The 14,277-nt window shown below is 47.2% G+C and overlaps 1 pseudogene; it reads left to right on the top strand.

Annotated features, from left to right (window-relative positions):
* LOC122090559 overlaps positions 1 to 10,355 on the top strand; it is a 21,502-nt pseudogene extending 11,147 nt beyond the window's left edge.
* Positions 10,356 to 14,277: the final 3,922 nt, after the last annotated feature.

Genomic DNA, 14,277 nt, shown 5'->3' with positions numbered 1-14,277 from the left:
GGTAAAGAAGCCGATGCAACAGAAGAAGAGGACTTTTGCCCCCGAAAGGCAGTAGAAAATAGATGAAGAAGTAGAGAAGATGTTGAAGGCCCAGTTCATCCGCGAGATCCAATACCCGGAGTGGATATCCAACGTGGTGATGGTCCCGAAGGCAAATGAAAAGTGGAGGATCTGCATCGACTTCACCGACTTGAACAAAGCCTGCCCAAAGGACGCATACCCCCTGTCGAAAATAGACCTCCTCATTGATGCCACGGCAGGATACGAGGCACTGAGCTTTATGGATGCATACCCGGGGTACAATCAGATCAAGATGTTAGAGGTTGATGTCCCGAAAACATCCTTCGTGACCGAGGGGGGACTGTACTGCTATGAAGTCATGCCCTTCGGGCTAAAAAACGTAGGGGCCACCTATTAAAGGTTGGTGAATAAAATCTTCAAGGGGATGATCGGTAAAACCATGGAGGTGTACGTGGACGATATGCTCGTAAAAAGCCTGAAGGCAGAATGACACATTCAAGACTTAGAAAAGGCATTTCAGGTGCTGAGGCAGTACGACATGAAGCTAAACCTGACAAAGTGTGCATTTAGAGTAGCCTTGGGAAAGTTCCTCTGCTTCATTGTCTCGGAGAGGGGAATTAAAGCCAACCCGATGAAAATACAAGCCATTAAGGATATAAGGTCACCCCAGAATGTGAAGCAAGTCCAGGAGCTAACAGGTCGGGTCGTCGCCCTAAGGTGATTCATGTCTCGGTCGGCTGACAGGTGCCTCCCTTTCTTCAAAGCCCTAAAGGGGACCAAAAAGTTCGAATGGACGGAGGAGTACGAAAAGTCCTTTGAACAACTGAAGGAGTACCTGGCCGCACCCGCACTGCTGACAAAGTCAAACACCGGGGATACCTTGCAGTTGTACCTTGTTGTATCAGCAGTGGCGATAAGCGTAGTACTGATGAAGGAAGAAGGAAGGCAACAACGGCCAATATACTACGTCATCCAAACCCTGCTAGATGCCGAAACAAGATACAGAAAGATGGAGAAAGTGGCGTATGCCCTAGTAACAACGGCAAGAAAGCTGAGGCCCTACTTTCAATCACATACGGTATACGTACTCACAGACCAGCCCCTGAAGAAGATACTGCAGCGGCCGGATATGTCTGGTCGCCTGGTAAACTGGGCCATAGAGTTGGGAGAATTCAACATCCAGTACAAACTGAGAACCGCAATTAAAGCACAAGCCCTCGCAGACTTCATTGCCGAGATGACGCTCCCTGATGATCCCTAGGAGTTTGCCGAGGACCGAGGAGAAAAGGCTTGGGCATTGTATGTGGATGGTGCTTCCAATAGCGCAGGAAGCGGTGCAGGAATCATATTGGTCAGCCCCGAAGGTTTCAAGATAGAGTACGCCCTACGGTTCGACTTCGATGCCTCCAACAATAAAGCAGAATACGAAGCGTTAATAGCCAGAATTAATCTGGCTCGGGCTTTGGTGATACAGGAGCTGGTGGTGCATAGTGATTCATAGATCGTGGTACGACAGGTGAATGGAGACTACGAAGCCAAGGAACAAAGGATGGCTGGGTACTTGAAGATAGTGCGAGAAAGAATAACAATCTTCAAGGATTTTGAGATAAGGCAGGTGCCACGGGAAGAGAATGCTAGTGCAGACGCACTATCGCAGTTGGCCACCTCCGTTCACTGACCTCGGACGATCGGTGTATTTTGAAGTGCTACCATAGCCAAGTATCAAAAGACCCCAAGAGGTATTACCCGTAGACGAATAAGGCCACAACTGGATGGATGCCATAACCGAATACTTGAAGGAAGGAACACTCTCGGAGAATAAGGACGAGGCAAGGAAGGTACGAATGAGGTCAGCACGATTCCTTCTGAAGGACGGGATGCTTTACAAAATAGGGTTTACCGTGCCGTACCTCAAGTGCCTGAACCCCACCGATGGCGAGTACGCACTCCGAGAAGTGCATTAAGGGATATGCGGCCAACACTTGGGAGCTTGGGCCTTGGCACATAAAGTGCTAAGGCAGGGCCTGTACTGGTCGACAATGAGGAAGGACACAGAATCATTAGTCAAGAAGTGCGTCAAGTGTTAGATGTTCGCCCCCGTTCCTAGGCAGCACTCTACCGAGCTCTCATCTCTATCGAGCCCAATACCATTCGCCATGTGGGGAATCAACATCCTGGGCCCATTCCCCCTGGCCACGAGACAAAGAAAGTTTGTCGTGGTGGTGGTAGACTACTTCATGAAAAGGGCAGAAGCCGAAGCACTGGCGACGATAAGCGAAAAGAACGTAAGGGACTTCTTCCAGAGGGTGGTAGTCTATTGATTTGGAATCCCTCGGGTTGTGGTAACGGACAATGTAACTCAGTTCGCCAACCCGACCTTTGGCTTGTTCTGTGATGCCCTCGTCTATCGGTTATCCACTGACCAACGGGCTGACAGAGGTGACCAATCGTACCCTGCTTCAAGGAATAAAGAAGAGACTGGATGATGCCAAAGGGCTATGGGCAGACGAGTTGCACCACATCCTCTGGGCCTACCGCACAACTGAGAGATCAGCCACCGGAGAAACACCCTTCATTTTAACTTACGGCATTGAAGCTGTACTTCCAGTGGAGATAGGGGCCGTAACCCATAGGATTCTGTACTACAATGAAGAAGAAAACGATGGAGGACTCCGAGAGAATTTAGACCTCTTGGCCGAAGTCAGGGACACCTTGCAAAAAATGATGGCCGCTTATCAACAGAGGGTGGCGAGGCACTACAACACCAAAGTTTGAAAGAACGAGTTCAGAATGGGTGACCTCGTCCTCAGAAGGGCTGAAGTATCAGACCCGACACATCAAGGGAAGCTAGCTCCAAATTGGGAAGGTCCCTACAGAGTCTCAAGGGTAATACGACCAGGTTCGTATCACCTGGAGACTATGGGGGGAGAAAGGATACCCCGATCGTGGAACTCTGAGAACTTAAGAAAATTCTATCAGTAGTGAAGTACCAAGCACACTTGTTTTTGTAATTTTTGCTCTTATGCACTTGCAAGTCGTAATTCCTCATCCTAAACTCCGGAGGATCTTATTCATGAAAAATACGAAAGCTGGTTTACGGCAATTGAGAGGAACTCTCCTGTTTGGTGACCTTAACTCTGTCGAACGGATACGACCGAAGGTCCTTATCTCGGTTGGGGACTCAAGCAAGGCCGAGTGGACCTGACCAAAGGTCCTCACCTCGATTGGGGGCTCAGGCAAAGGCCAAGCTGATATGACCGAAGGTCCTCACCTCGGTTGGGGGCTCAGGCAAAGGCCGAGCCGAGCTGATCGAAGGTCCTCACCTCGGTCGGGGTCTCAGGCAAAGGCCGAGCCGAGCTGACTGAAGGTCCCTACCTCGGTGGAGAGCTCAGGTAAGGCCGAGCCAAACTAATCGAAGGTCCTTACCTCGGTTGGGGGCTCAAGTAAAGGCCAAGCCGAGCTGACCGAAGGTCCCTACCTCAGTTCGGGGCTTAGGCCAATGGCCGAGGGGACCTAACCGAAGGTCTTCAATTTGGTAGGGAGTGACGATGGCCGAAGGATCTGCCCTCGGCTGGATTTTTGGATCAATACCAGAGTTTAAAAGACCCTTTGGCCGGAGCTGAGGGGGAACACAACACTTGGTGAAAACCCCACTTGTTAAAGATCCCTTAAAAGTCCATAGCCCTCGGACTCGGGAAACCTCTCAGATAAGCCGAGGGAGAGGGACTGAGCCATGCTAAAGTAGAGACATGCAAATCCTTAGGCAGCCAACAATGGGTTTCGGCCTTCTTGCACCTACCTACGGGGTAAGGATCACCTTACCAGAAAGAACATGAAAAAGCGAAAGTCGAAGCATATGAAGAAAGGGAAATACATTTATTGAAAAGACCTGAAGGCCAAGAGTACATGAAAAGACCTGAAGGCTGAGATTACATGAAGAAGCCCGAAGGCTCATATAAGAAAAAAAAAAAAAAAAAAAGAGGAGCTCAAAGGTTGAGCTAAGACCCAGGGTGGCTTCAGGGGGCGTCCATCGGATTCACGACCTCATCCTCGACATGGTGGGTCTCCCGATCGGAGCCATCGTGACCGGGAGTCAGAGGCACCTCGCGTTGTGGCTGAACCTCACCTTCCTCACTACAGCCTCCGTCGTCAGCATTGGCAACCTCGGTGGCTGATGGGGCCGCCTCAATACACTCCTCTTTGAAGATGAGCCCGCTGTCCTCGAAAAAGACCCCTGGGTAATACTCGAGGACTCAGTCTTAGACCTTGGTAGCACCCATGTGAACCCAGGGGCGATGGCATGCTTGATCTCTTCAAGAAAGTCCTCGGAGGATCTATACTTCTTGGCCCCTCGGGCCTGAGCCTCCTGAACCCTTGCCTTCATCTGCGCCTTCAGCTCCGTAAGCTTCCGATCGCATTCCTGGCGCGTAAGGAGGAGGTCCGCTTCTAGGTGCTCCACCTTCTCTAGGAGAACCAAACGCTCATTCTCCAGGATCGACTTCTCTCGTTCGGTAGCCTCGAGGTCTTGGCCTATAGCTTCGGCCTGAATCGCCAACTGACCCATTTCGTTTTGGGCCTACATAAGACACCAATGGTCAGAATGTTGCGACAATAAAGAAACCAAGGTTGGAGGACCGAAGCTTACCCTTGCCATAAAGATGTAGGTGCTCATTACCATGGCCGCCGTCCCTTGCCGTTGAGCTTCGACAGCATCTTGAGGAAGACTGCCCTTTATTACCAACTCACGAGCAACACGCCCTACTAACAATGTGTCGTCTTCTTTGACCGACCACTGAGGGACAAATCTGACCTCGGCTCTCACGTTCCCTACCCTCGGGCTTCTGAAGTCCGTAATGGGGGAGGAGTCTCGGGCAGGCATGTTATGGCCCGGAGCAGCAAGGGCCTGGACCACCTCGGTGCTTGGTCCCTTGGCCCTGGATCTTTTCTTCAAGGGGTAGCCTCGGAGGAGGAGGGCCCCTTCTTCTTCTCTTTCCTCTTTGGCCTCTGCTGCTGCTGCGCATCCCGTGCCCTGGCCTCCCTTATTTGGGCTTGCCTCTCCACTACGACAGCCCTAGCCTCAGCCCTGGATATTTGCACTGCATAAAGAAATGAAGGGGGTCAGTACAAAATATCGATGCCTGAGGGAAGTAAACTTGGGCTGGCCTAACTCACCCAGGCTAAGCCCGAATCTGAACAGGATGGCGTCGGATTTAAGGCTATTGGACTCGACTGGAGGGCAAGTTTCTTACCGCCTCGCCATCGCCATTGACTCGGCGTCTGCCCTGAAAAGGGCAGGGGCGAAGTTCACCGACCTCAGGTCAGGGATATCCCAGACCGTGCCGAAGGGCACTCCCTCGGACGGCCTCACGAAGAAGAATTTCTCCTTCCACCCATGGATCGATGTCGGGTAACTGCTCAGCAGTCGAAGGTCCTTCCGAGGACAGAAGTAGTACCAGCCCGAAAGCCCCTTATAGGCCTGAAGGAAGAAGCAGTTGATGAAGAGAGGGAGGGAGAGAGGCCTCTGGTGCCTTGAGAAAAGGACGACGAAGTTGAGCATCTGCCGTCATCTATTCGGCGTCAGCTAAGTCCGATAAATCCCGTAGTGCCAAAACATTCAGGCGAAAAAAGGATGGAGGGGAAGTCAAAGGCCGGCCTTAAACACCTCCTTGTACAAGCACAACTCTTCGGAGTTTCGATAGCTGGCTCGATCGAACGGTCTGGGCAGTCAGAGCTCGAAAGCATCCGAGATATCAAAGGAGGCCCTCAGTTCCTCCAGTTCTAGCTCATCCATGGTGGAAACAATGTGGAGAGCCTCCACCTCTAAGGGATCGTGGGTCTGGGCTTGGGAATCGAGAATCCTTTCCCCAAATCCTGCACCGTTTGAGCCACCCTCGGACCCAGATGGAGAGGCCGCAGAGACGAGTCGCGGGCAGAGGGAAAATCAATGGAGTCCGAGGACATCCCTCGGACCTCCCCTAGACTCTGACGCCTACGGTTAGACCTTGTCCTCTCGGAGGATGACGGACTGTAGCCCGACGAACAAGACATGGAACTTACTTTCGGAGTGTTGCTAAACTAAAAGAAAGCCGAGACCGAGGGTAAGCTCTCCGAAAGGAACACCGAGATCGAAGGAAGGCTCTCCGAGGGAAAAAGAAAAGTTCCCCATAAATAGACCCCCACACTATATAACTGGAAGAAAAACGGTACGACTGCCTGAGCATTAATGGCCCCGCCACATCACCGAGTACCAACCCTCGAGGTTTATGCCCAAACGGACCTGACCGAAGGTCTTCACATTGGTTGGGGGCTCAGGCCAAGGCCGAACGGACCTGACTGAAGGTCCTCACCTCGATCGGGAGTTTAGGCCAAGGCCGAATAGACCTGACCGAAGGTCCTTACCTCGGTTGGGGGCTCAGGCTAAGGCCGAGCGGACCTGACCGAAGGTCCTCACCTCAGTCGGGGGCTCAGGCAAGGCTGAGCCTAACTGACCGAAGGTCCTTACCTCGATTGGGAGTTCAGGCCAAGGCCGAACGAACCTGACCGAAGGTCCTTACCTCGGTCGGGGGCTCGGGCAAGGCCGAGCCGAACTGACCGAAGGTCCTTACCTCGATTGGGAGTTCAGGCCAAGGCCGAATGGACCTGACCAAAGGTCCTTACCTCGGTTGGGAGTTCAGGCCAAGGCCGAACGGACCTGATCGAAGGTCTTTACCTTGGTTGGGGGCTCGGGTAAGGCCGAGCTGAACTGATCGAAGGTCCTTACCTCGGTTAGGGGCTCAGGCAAATGCCGAGTGGACCTAACCGAAGGTCCCCATCTCGGTCGGGGGCTCAGGCAAGGCCAAGCTGAACTGACCGAAGGTCTTTACGTCGACTGATCGAAGGTCTTCACATCGGCTGATCGAAGGTCTCGATTGCAAGCAGAACTAAAGCCAAAGCTGAAGGAATAAGGCCGAAGGGACTAAAAAAAAAAGAAAAAAAAAAAGAAGAAAAGAAAAGAGAAAAGATGATGAAAAATTTGATTACTCCCACAGGAAGAGTCTCCTGGTGGGAGTAAGGGGGCTCCTAATACGACCAAATTGATTGCCTAGTAGGGTAAGGACACGCGTTGCCCACCTGGACACGTGTCACCCACCTAATAGAGGCTGCAAGGACTCTACCATGTCTACCCCGTGAAGAGAATATCCCCAACGAAGGGGATAGGATGTATCCGAGTAGGACTCTAAAAGGAAAGGAGGTGGACCCGAGGAGGACTCCTCCAAGGAAAGGGGAAACCCTAAACCCTAAGAGCTATATAAGAGGGCCCAAGAGGAAGGTAGAAAGTAAGCATCAAAACCCACACTATTACTCCTGTAAAAAGACTGTGAAGGCAGGGACCATCCACCGGTGAAAATATTGTAGGATGTACATTCCTTTTGGATTTGTCCACCGGTGAACGATCATCCGCCTGTAAGCATCCATCGGTGAAAATATTACAGGATGTGCATTCCTTTCGGATTTATCCACCAATGAACTCACCGACGGATGACCATCCACCGGTGAACTATTTTAAAGCTAAATTTTTATCCTTTTATTGGGGCACAAGTCCTAGTGTCCCACTCCTCTTTGAATGACCAAATAACCTAAAAACATTATGTATCCTAGGAGTGGAACCGAGAAGTGATGGGAGTACGTAACATGAAACTATCAACTATTTACCGCCATCTAGAACACCAGGTGAGGGGATTTTGTGTGTTTTTATGGAATGCTTGCATCATAATGCATATGTGGATGAATTTTATCATTTTGTATATTATTATATTATTCCTTGTGTAAAGTGTTGATGTGGCATGAGAATGTGGATTATGATTGTGCATGTGTGCGAGTGTGTGTGACTGGGGTGTCGGGTGGCCAACGATTGGTGCTGATGGCACTGTATGCTTAGGGTGAGTGTGCAAGTGTGGGTGTGTGACTGGGGTGCAGGGTGGCCAACGGTTGGTGCCGACGGCACTGCATGCTCAAGGTGAGTGTGTGTGTGTGTGTGACTGGGGTGTAGGGTGGCTAATGGTTGGGGCCGGTGGCACTGCATGCTCAGGGTGTGTGTGAGTGTGATTGAATTGTGTTATGGCATATTAGAATGCACTGGGCTAGAATAACCACACTGGTGCTACAACCCTTTCCAATAGGGGTTTACGTATTGGCTAATTCTCTCATTCGATGGTCTGTGATTGGGGACAATTTTTGGTGACTGAGGTGCAAAGATTCCAGCGTCGTGACAAACCCTCACGTGATGTTTGATTCGGTGACGGGTATACCCTACATGTGATGTTGGATTAGGTGTAGTGGTATTATGGGAGGATTATTAATAGGGGTTTGTCGGGTAACGATGTGGTTTTGGAACCGGAACACTCCTGACTCACAACTAGCTAGTATTCTTGGGGACTGATAACGTACATTCATAACTGGGGATAACACCTACGTTGCAGTAGCACTTATACCCCCTTTGGACTTAGAAATTATTGCTTAGACTTGCTTGATAATAAATGGATTATGTTATTGCACTCATATAATTGCATTCATACTGATGTGGTCGGGCATGAATATTTATACTATTGAATTTTCTTGGATTGTCATGATTGCTTGTGTGTGTTACCCCTCATTGGGTTTCGTGAAAGCTCACCCACTGTTGTTGCCCCTTTTTAGATGTTGATTCAGGAAATCCTTTGAAAATTGTGATCGAGGTCCCAGCTCTCTACGGAGGTGACCTTTGGGATGAGGAGCTGATTGCGCACGAGGATGGATGCGTGTGCGATGATTATGCATTTAAAGCACGCTGAGGATGAGAGTATCATCTTCTATTTTTTATTCTTTTTGTACTTAATAGATGTAGCCCTATGGGGGCATCACTGTAATTATGATCAAGATGTGAAAACATTATTTTTGTGTAAATATGGTAAATATCAATAGAAATCACCAGTTGATATATTTTGTTTATATTATAAGTATGTGATTTTAGAATTCATTTCATAATCTTATGAACTTAAAGTACTGCATCATGGATCCTGGATGGATTGTGGACACGTGTGTGTGTCCATGTCGCCAGCCTTCAGGTGAGTGGAGGCGGGGTGTGACAGACAAGGACCAATTGGGGTGCATGAGGAAGCATTCATTTTTCATTTCATAGGGGTGGTTAGTCATTTTGCGCTCCTTGTGTCTGGGCGTAGGAGCCATACTCTCCCACAAAAACTATTTTTCCTTTTAATTAATATAATACGTGTAATTAACCCCCTATCCTCTGTTTCAAGGTGTGGATTATGGGTATCATGAGTCAGCCCAACAATTCTTTTCCCCCTTCCCCTTAAAAAGGAAAAAAAAAAAGAACTTCTGAAGTAGAATTTTATACATCGATTTGATTTCCAACAGGCTCTATGGTGTTGCATGTGAACTTATCTAGTAAAACTATGACCACATCCTCCCTTGATATTTGGAAGAAGGTAAAACTTTCTCTCGTGTCTGTTGCAAATTAGCAATTCAACTTCAAAAACTACTTTGTGTGAGATTCCAAAAATTGTGAATGATTTTATGCTTTCAGTGTGTCTTATTATTCTAGTTTAAGTGAGGTGTCTTTTTCTTTCCCCACCTCAACTTTTCATTTTCTCGTTTTTCTTATGATCCAACATGCCCTCCTTAGAAGTAGAGCTATTACTCTGCTTTTGCTTGCAGAATATATCCTCTTTCCATTGTTTGTTTTGAAAAAAGTGTCTAACGGTTAAGGTAATCCTTGTTTCAGGGGTATGTCGTTTATCGTGTCCATGTTAGGCGTGGAGGTCGTAAGAGGCCTGTCCCTAAGGATATTGTGTATGGTAAGCCAACAAACCCGAGTATTACCCAGTTGAAGTTTTAGCGAAACAAGAGGTCCATTGCAGAAGAGCATGCTGGTCACAAATTGGATGGGCTGAAGGTTCTCAACTCCTATTGGATTAATGAGGTTTGTATAAAGTCATGTGAATCTTTCTCTTACCAAAGATAATTCCATCTGATGCTTTGTTATTAAGTCCAGCTTTTCATACGTTAGGACTTTGTGTTTGCAATTGACTACTCATTTTTCTATGTAGGATTCAACTTACAAATATTATGAGGTAATCCTTGTGGATGCTACTCACAATGCAATTCGCAATGTCCCAAGAATCAACTGGATATGCAAGCTGGTCCACAAGCATAGGGAGCTTCGTGGGCTCACTTCTGTTGGAAAGAAGTATCAGGGTCTCAATGGAAAGGGACACTTGCATCACAAGCCACGCCCATCACGAAGGGCAACCTGGAAGAGGAACAACACGCTCTTCCTCCATCACTACCGATAATTATAGTGATAGTATTTTGTGTTTTGCTTTTGTTCTGGTCTGGGATTTCCAGTTATGGGGATGTTGATTTCCATGTTAGGAGATTAGAATTTTGAGTTTAGAACCATTGAACATGTATAATTTGTTTTGGAATATTTTTGACGAAGCTGTGAACTGATTTCACTTGCTTACATCGCATCCTTTAATTTTTTGGTAGAACTACATTTTGTGACTAGCAGAAAAAGATCCATTCATAGTTTTTACAACCAACACCTTACAAGTGATAAGAAACCCTGCAGATTGTGCGTGTGATTATTGGATTTCCATCTTCGTATCTTTCATTGGTACCCTTATTCACCTGTTCAGTAGTTGATTTTTTTACGGTGTAACTTACTAAAACAGAAAATTTAGCATAAATCCCTAGTTAGGGTTTCACAGAGAAGAAAATTTGTGGAAAATGGAAAATATAGCAAAAAATGGGAGGAAAACCTTACCTCTTGCGTGAAATGTGGCGTGGATTGGCATAAAAAATCACCAGATGATGTTCTTCCAACCTTAGGAGAGCTCTCTGGTCGTTCTTGTCAAGAAAAGGAAGAGGTTATGGTGAAAATGGGAGTTCTTGGCCAGCGCTTTTAAAAGATAGTAAAAGTGTTCATGGCTGGCTAGTGAAACAATTACCATCCACCGGTGAACACTTAAGGTGATTTTTTCAGACCTTACGGATCCATCCACCGGTGAACTCACCGACGGATGAGCATCAACCAATGGGCATCCACCGATGAAGGTAAAAAGGTGAGAATTTATTTTCTTTTCTTTATATGTATGGGTCCATTTTACATATTTCCTTCCCTCAATATATGGACACGGAGGATGTGGGTGTCTGAGCCTAGTACATATAAAGACTTGAATATGCATGCTCAGTTGTACTAAGTTGCCTATGTTACCTCTTATACAGGAAGGTTCACATGGCTCCTAGAAAATCCCAAACACAGGTGGGACGGCTGCCTAAACGGCCACGCTGTACTACTACATCTACTATAGGTCGGCCACTAACTTCGGAACCAAGTAGGGAAGAGGTGCCCGATACCACAGCACAGGGGCCCCTCCTGCTCCACCTATACTTTCTACCCATGACGTAGTGTCAATTATAGGAAACATGTTGCAAGGACTACAACAGCAAAAAAATGTGATGATGCAAGGGTTGTAACAGCAACAACTAGAGTTTATGACAGGTCTAAATGCACAGATTAGTGCTGTGTTTCAAACTCGAGAGGCACAGGCAATTCCACCCCAGACACAGCCAGTACCTAACGTTGCTCCTACCACTATTCCCTAGGCACAACAAGTCCCAGCACCAATGGCTCACCACACAACCCACCCAGAAGGCTCCAATGTACATTATGCCCCATGACCTGATGTACCACTAACACAGGGGCAAATGACACCACAGAGCCAAGCCATACTGCCTATACCTATGGACAATGTGAAAGTGATGGAAACATTCTAGAAGTTTAGGCCTCCCTACTTTGGTGGGATTGCGCAGGACCCTTTGGCACCCACCAAATGGGTAGAGGGAATAGAGAAGGCATTTAAGGTAATGACCCTCACTGAAGAACAGAAACTGATGTGTGCCAACTACCAACTATAAAATGAGGCAAATGCATGGTGGAAGTCCACTGAACCCATCCTAGTGGCCTTACAGCCCAACCTCACATGGGAACACTTTAAAGTGGCATTCTACAACAACTACTTCCTAGATAGTGTGAGGGAGAGGAAGGAAACAGAGTTCATGGAGCTGAAATAGGGGTCCAACTCTGTATTGGAATATCAACAAGATTTTGAGAAGTTGTTCTTTTTTGCACCTGAGCATTTGAAGGGGGATCAGGCAAAGGCAAAGAGATTTGAGAAAGGGTTAAGACCCGCTATAGGGGCTATGTTAGTGGCTCAGTACCTCCACAGTTATGCCCAGGTGGTTCAGGCTGCCAAATCCATTGAGGACAAACAAAGAGAGAACTATCATAACATACAGGGGAAGAGGACAGCGGCACCTAGCAGGTTTGGTAAGGGGACGTATTCTGGAGTAGCCTCAGGTTAGTATAGAAGACCAAAAATAGGACAGGCCCCACCACCACCTAGACCTATGGTAGCACAGTCTCAGACGGTTCCCTTGAGGTGTTTTATCTGTCAACAAATGGGTCACTTTGCAAAGAATTTCTCACAGAGGAGATCGGGTGACTCCTATGTAGGACCAGCCAGATCAGTGCAGCCATTATCCACCATCCGTTCGGCTCAGGCACCACAGGGAGCTAGGCTACAAGGGAAAGTGTTTGCACTGACTACTGAGGAAGCGGAGGCATCGCCTGGAGTGGTCACAGGTACCTTGTTGATATCGCTGACCCCTACATATGTTTTGTTCGATACTGGTGCATCACATTCATTTGTATGCCCCACTTTTGCCGCTAAGATGAATATCAAGCCCAAAATGTTAACACACAAGTTAGTAGTTAGCACACCGACTGGGAGTGAGGTAGGATTAGAGGAGATTTATGAGCCGTGTCCTATTCAAGTCTGTGGACGGGACATGATTGCTTATTTGATTAAATTAGAGATACGTGACTTCGATGTTATCTTAGGTATGGATTGGTTATCTGCCTATAGGGCATGTGTTTCATGTGCCGAGAAGAAAATTGTATTCAAACTTCAAGAAGGAGGTGAGTTTGTTTACAAAGGGAGAAAAGTCAAGAAGTCCAAGAAACTAGTGATATCTGCACTTGAAGTGAGAAGATTACTAGAGCAAGGATGTGAGACTTATTTGGCATCTGTGATTGACACAACTAAGGAGAGCAAGTCAGTAGAGGAAATAGAAGTAGTGAGAGAATTCTCAAGCATCTTTCTTGACGACTTACCTGGACTACCCCCGGACTGGGAGACTGAATTCACTATTGATCTGATTCCTGGGGTAGCACCTATATCAAATGCTTCATATAGGATGGCACTTTCAGAACTGAAGGAGTTGAAGGAACAATTACAAGATTTATTGGAGAAAGGGTTCATCCGACCTAGTGTGTCCCCATGGGGAGCGCCGGTACTCTTTGTTAGGATGGGAGTATGAGAATGTACATAGACTACAGAGAACTCAATAAGCTGACTATCAAGAATAGGTATCTGTTGCCTAGAATCGATGATCTCTTTGATCAATTGCAAGGTGCAACCACATTCTCCAAAATTTGCCTTAGATCTGGTTATCATCAACTCAAGATCAGAGAGGGTGACATCAGGAAGATAGCTTTCAGGACCCGTTATGGACACTACGAGTTCCTAGTTATGCCATTTGGACTAACCAATGCCCCTACAATGTTTATGGAGCTAATGAATAGAGTATTCCATGATATGTTAGACAACTTTGTTATTGTGTTCATTGACGATATTTTGATCTATTCGAAGATCCGAGAGGAACATGCTAGCCATTTGAGATTTGCCCTTCAGAGATTGAGAGAGAAGCAATTGTATTCAAAATTCAGTAAATGTGAGTTTTGGCTTACACAAGTACATTTCTTAGGGCATGTTTTCTCAAACAAGGGCATTGAAGTTGATCCTGGGAAAGTAAAGGCTATGGTAGAATGGGAGGCACCTAAGAATGTAGGTGAAATTCGTAGCTTCCTGGGATTAGTAGGATACTACAGAAGGTTCATTAAAAATTTCTCACGCATTTCCGGACCTATGACTCGACTAACACGGAAGGGAGTGAAATTTGAATGGTCTAAGGAATGTGAAGAAAGTTTATAGGAATTAAAGCAGAAATTAATAACAGCTCCAGTACTCACTATTCCAGAAGGTAACGCCGGAATGGTAGTATATAGTGATGCATCCAAGTTGGGCTTAGGCTGTGTGTTGATGCAAAATGGCAAGGTTGTAGCATATGTATCTCGACAGCTGAAGGACT

Source organism: Macadamia integrifolia, chromosome 10 (genome assembly GCF_013358625.1).
Source record: "Macadamia integrifolia cultivar HAES 741 chromosome 10, SCU_Mint_v3, whole genome shotgun sequence".
Classification (NCBI taxonomy): domain Eukaryota; kingdom Viridiplantae; phylum Streptophyta; class Magnoliopsida; order Proteales; family Proteaceae; genus Macadamia; species Macadamia integrifolia.
Note: the sequence above shows the minus strand (reverse complement) of the source record. Positions and strands in the feature narration are given on the sequence as shown.